This window comes from Rutidosis leptorrhynchoides, chromosome 4, assembly GCF_046630445.1.
Source record: "Rutidosis leptorrhynchoides isolate AG116_Rl617_1_P2 chromosome 4, CSIRO_AGI_Rlap_v1, whole genome shotgun sequence".
NCBI lineage: Eukaryota > Viridiplantae > Streptophyta > Magnoliopsida > Asterales > Asteraceae > Rutidosis > Rutidosis leptorrhynchoides.
This window is the reverse complement of record NC_092336.1, coordinates 426,387,087-426,393,454: the sequence shown is the minus strand read 5'-3', so window position 1 is coordinate 426,393,454 and position 6,368 is coordinate 426,387,087.

Below are 6,368 nucleotides of genomic sequence, written 5' to 3'. Positions count from 1 at the left end.
TTGTTTATACCGCCGTATAGAAATCACTGATGTACAAAGTGTGAAGAATAAAGAAGTGATTCTAGTATTTCAAGACAATATTGCTTGAGGACAAGCAACGCTCAAGTGTGGGAATATTTGATAATGCTAAAAACGAACATATATTTCATAGCATTATTCCTCAAGAAAGACAAGCTTTTAGTTGCAATTGTTCTATTTACAAGAGATATTCGTTTAAATAATAAAAGGTGAAGACAAAAGGCAGATTCAACAAATTGAAGACAAAAAGGTCCAAAGAGCTAAAAAGTACAAGATACAATTAAAAAAGGTTCAAAATATTGATGAGGAACGTCTCAAAATGACAAGAGTACAAGTTACAAGACGCAAAGTACGCGATTTAAAATAATACGCGAGGACGTCCGAAAATCCGGAACCGGGACCTGAGCCAAGAAGAAACGCCCGACGCAACGGACCAAAAATATCTAGTCTACTATGCACAAGAATATAATATAATATATATATAATTATATATAATTATATATTATATATATTATTATTATTATATTACGTCGGCAAGAAGAAAACAAATCCATTTGGCTGGATCTAGGGTGGCCATGCGACTCGCATGGCCAGAAGCACAAATCCATGCGAGTCGCATGGAGTGAGATTGCTGGTCAGGTCCTATATAAAGCCAGTTTTCTGCCGAGTTTTTAATCATCTTTTTCTCTTCCTCTTCATACGTAAATATATTTATATTTATAATTTATATTTTAATTTTAATTATAATTCTAATAATAAGGGTATGTTAGCGAATGTTGTAAGGGTGTAAGTCGAAATTCTGTCCGTGTAACGCTACGCTATTTTTAATCATTGTAAGTTATGTTCAACCTTTTTACATTAATGTCTCGTAGCTAAGTTATTATTATGCTTATTTAAAACGAAGTAATCATGATGTTGGGCTAATTACTAAAATTGGGTAATTGGGCTTTGTACCATAATTGGGGTTTGGACAAAAGAACGACACTTGTGGAAACTAGACTATGGGCTATTAATGGGCTTTATATTTGTTTAACTAAATGAAAGTTTGTTAATGTTAATATAAAGATTTACAATTGGGCGTCCCTATAAACTACCATATACACTCAATCGGACACGATGGGCGGGGTATTTATATGTACGAATAATCGTTCATTTAACCGGACACGGGAATGGATTAATAGCCACTAGAATAATTAAAACAGGGGTGAAATTACATTCAAGGGTAATTGGTGTAATTGTTAACAAAGTAGTAAAACCTTGGTTTACACGCAGTCGATAACCTGGTGTATTCATTAAACAAAGTATTAAAACCTTGTTACAATTCGAATCCCCAATTAGTTGGAATATTTAACTTCGGGTATAATAATAAATTGACAAGGACACTTGCAATTTATATTTATGACTGATGGACTGTTATGGACAAAAACCAGACGGACATATTGAATAATCCAGGACAAAGGACAATTAACCCATGGGCATAAAACTAAAATCAACACGTCAAACATCATGATTACGGAAGTTTAAATAAGCATAATTCTTTTATTTCATATTTTATTTCCTTTATTTTATATTTAATTGCACTTCTAATTATCGCACTTTTATTGTTATTTAATCGCACTTTTAATTATCGTACTTTTAATTATCGCAATTTAATTTTATCGCATTTTTATTATTCGCAATTTCATTATCGTTATTTACTTTACGCTTTAATTTAAAGTCTTGTATTTATTTTATATTTTACATTAGGTTTTAACTGCGACTAAAGTTTTAAAATCGACAAACCGGTCATTAAACGGAAAAAACCCCCCTTTATAATAATAATATCACTTATATATATATTTGTATTTTTATAAAAGTAAACTAATATAGCGTTGAGCTTTGTTTAAAGATTTCCCTGTGGAACGAACCGGACTTACTAAAAACTACACTACTGTACGATTAGGTACACTGCCTATAAGTGTTGTAGCAAGGTTTAAGTATATCCATTCTATGAATAAATAAATATCTTGTGTAAAATTGTATCGTATTTAATAGTATTTTCTGCTAAAATTTAATAGTATTTTATACCCCTCTGCTTTGACATCAATATATATATCAAAGTATGTTCAAAATATATTTACAACATTTTGATGTTTTAAGTTTATTAAGTCAGCTGTCCTCGTTAGTAACCTACAACTAGTTATCCATAGTTAGATGTACATAAATAAATTGATATATATTATCTTGAATCAATCCACGACCCAGTGTATACACGTCTCAGGCTAGATCACAACTCAAAGTATATATATTTTTGGAATCAACCTCAACCATGTATAGCTAACTCAAACATTACTGCATATAGAGTGTCTATGGTTGTTCCAAATAATATATATACATGGGTCGATATGATATGTCAAAACATTTGCATACGTGTCTATGGTATCCCAAGATTACATAATATATTAGAATACATGTATAATACAATATAAGTTAGCTAGGATATGATTTGTATAGAATTGTTACAATATTTCCCGTAGCTACAACAATCAAAAAATATCCAATCTTGTTTTACCCATAACTTCTTTGTTTTAAATCCGTTTTGAGTGAATCAAATTGCTATGGTTTCATATTGAACTTTATTTTATGAATCTAAACAGAAAAATTATAGGTTTATAGTCGGAAATATAAGTTACAAGTCGTTTTTGTAAGAGGTAGTCATTTCAGTCGAAAGAACGACGTCTTGATGACCATTTTGAAAAACATACTTCCACTTTGAGTTTAACCATGATTTTTGGATATAGTTTCATGTTGATAAGAAAAATCATTTTTCCAGAAGAACAACTTTTAAATCAAAGTTTATAATAGTTTTTAATTATCAAACCCAAAACAGCCCGCGGTGTTACTACGACGGCGTATGTCCGGTTTTACGGTGTTTTTTGTGTTTCCAGGTTTTAAATCATTAAGTTAGCATATTATATAGATATAGAACATGTGTTTAGTTGATTTTAAAAGTCAAGTTAGAAGGATTAACTTTTGTTTGCTAATAAGTTTAGAATTAACTAAACTATGTTCTAGTGATTTCAAGTTTAAACCTTCGAATAAGGTAGTTTTATATATATGAATCGAATAATGTTATGAACATCATTACTATCTCAGGTTTTGTGGATAAACCTATTGAAAATGAGAAAAATAAATCTAGCTTCAAAGGATCCTTGGATGGCTTGAAAGTTCTTGAAGCAGAATCATGACACGAAAATAAAGTTCAAGTAAGATTTCCACTCGAAATAAGATTGTTATAGTTATAGAAATTGAATCAAAGTTTGAATATGAGTATTACCTTGTATTAGAAAGATATCTTACTGTAAATAAGAAAGATTTCTTGAGGTTGGATGATCATTTTACAAGATTGGAAGTAAGCTAGCAAACTTGGAAGTATTCTTGATTTTATGAAACTAGAACTTATAGAATTTATGAAGAACACTTATAACTTGAAGATAGAACTTGAGAGAGATCAATTAGATGAAGAAAATTTAAGAATTAAAGTGTTTGTAGGTGTTTTTAGTCGTTGGTATATGGATTAGATATAAAGGATGTGTAATTTTGTTTACATGTAAATAAGTCATGAATGATTACTAATATATTTGTAATTTTATGAGATATTTCATGCTAGTTGCCAAATGATGGTTCCCACATGTGTTAGGTGACTCACATGGGCTACTAAGAGCTGATCATTGGAGTGTATATACCAATAGTACATACATCTAAAAGCTGTGTATTGTACGAGTACGAATACGGGTGCATACGAGTAGAATTGTTGATGAAACTGAACGAGGATGTAATTGTAAGAATTTTTGTTAAGTAGAAGTATTTTGATAAGTGTCTTGAAGTCTTTCAAAAGTGTATGAATACATATTAAAACACTACATGTATATACATTTTACCTGAGTCGTTAAGTCATCGTTAGTCGTTACATGTAAATGTTGTTTTGAAACCTTTAGGTTAACGATCTTGTTAAATGTTGTTAACCCATTGTTTATTATATCTAAAGAGATGTTAAATTATTACATTATCATGATATTATGATATATTAATATATCTTAGTATGATATATATACAGTTAAATGTTGTTACAACGATAATCGTTACATATATGTCTCGTTTCGAAATCATTAAGTTAGTAGTCTTGTTTTTACATATGTAGTTCATTGTTAATACACTTAATGACATGTTTACTTATCATTTATCATGATTAAACATAGTGTATCAATATCTTAATATGATTCATATGTATTTAGTAAGACGTTGTTATAACGATAATCGTTATATATATCGTTTCGAGTTTCTTAATTCAATAAACTCAATTTTATGTATATAACTCATTGTTAAAATACCTAATGAGATACTTAATTATCATAATATCATGTTAACTATATATATAATCATATATATGTCATCATATAGTTTTTACAAGTTTTAACGTTCGTGAATCACCGGTCAACGTGGGTGGTCAATTGTCTATATGAAACCTATTTAAATTAATCAAGTCTTAACAAGTTTGATTGCTTAACATGTTGGAAACACTTAATCATGTAAATAACAATATCATTTAATATATATAAACATGGAAAAGTTCGGGTCACTACAGTACCTACCCGTTAAATAAATTTCGTCCCGAAATTTTAAGCAGTTGGAGGTGTTGACGTATCTTCTGGAAATAAGTGCGGGTATTTCTTCTTCATCTGATCTTCTCATTCCCAAGTGAACTCAGGTCCTCTACGAGCATTCCATCAAACTTTAACAATTGATATCTTGTTTTGCTTAAGTCTTTTAACCTCACGATCCATTATTTCGATGGGTTCTTCGACGAATTGAAGTTTTTAGTTGATTTGTATTTTGTCTAATGGAATAGTGAGATCTTTTTTAGCAAAACATTTCTTCAAATTTGAGACGTGGAAAGTGTTATGTATAGCCGCGAGTTGTTGTGGTAATTCAAGTCGGTAAGCTACTGGTCCGACACGATCAATAATCTTGAATGGTCCTATATACCTTGGATTTAATTTCCCTCGTTTACCAAATTGAACAACGCCTTTCCAAGGTGCAACCTTAAGCATGACCATCTCTCCAATTTCAAATTCTATATCTTTTCTTTTAATGTCGGCGTAGCTCTTTTGTCGACTTTGGACGATTTTCAACCGTTGATGAATTTGGATGATCTTCTCGGTAGTTTCTTGTATTATCTCCGGACCCGTAATCTCCCTATCCCCCACTTTACTCCAACAAATCGGAGACCTGCACTTTCTACCATAAAGTGCTTCAAACGACGCCATCTCAATGCTTTAATGGTAACTGTTGTTGTAGGAAAATTCTACTAACGGTAGATGTCGATCCCTACTGTTTCCAAAATCAATAACACATACTCGTAGCATGTCTTCAAGCGTTTGTATCATCCTTTCCCTCTGCCCATCAGTTTGTAGATGATAGGCAGTATTCATGTCTAGACGAGTTCCTAATGCTTGCTGTAATGTCTGCCAGAATCTTGAAATAAATTCGCCATCCCTATTAGAGATAATAGAGATTCGTATTCCATGTACGGAGACGACTTCCTTCAAATACAGTCGTGCTAACTTCTCCATCTTGTCATCTTCTCTTATTGGCAGGAAGTGTGCTGATTTGGTGAGACGATCAACTATTACTCAAATAGTATCAAAACCACTTGCAGTCCTTGGCAATTTAGTGATGAAATCCATGGTAATGTTTTTCCATTTCCATTCCGGAATTTCGGGTTGTTGAAGTAGACCTGATGGTTTCTGATGCTCAGCTTTGACCTTAGAACACGTCAAACATTCTCCTACGTATTTAGCAACATCGGCTTTCATACCCGGCCACCAAAAATGTTTCTTGAAATCCTTGTACATCTTCCCCGTTCCAAGATATATTGAGTTTCTGGTTTTATGAGCTTCTCTAAGTACCATTTCTCTCATATCTCCAAATTTTGGTACCCAAATCCTTTCAGCCCTATACCGGGTTCCGTCTTCCCGAATATTAAGATGCTTCTCTGATCCTTTGGGTATTTCATCCTTTAAATTTTCCTCTTTTAAAACTCCTTGTTGCGCCTCCTTTATTTGAGTAGTAATGTTAGTGTGAATCATTATATTCATAGCTTTTACTCGAATGGGTTCTCTGTCCTTTCTGCTCAAGGTTTCGGCTACCACATTTGCTGTAACGACCCTGGATTTTTCCAACGTTTAATTATTTATATTTATTATTAATACTTGTGATTTAATAAATGTATTTTTATGCATTTACTTGTTACCGTACATGACTTTACATGGCCCGAATCGTCTTTGTGACACACGTACATTACATGAATA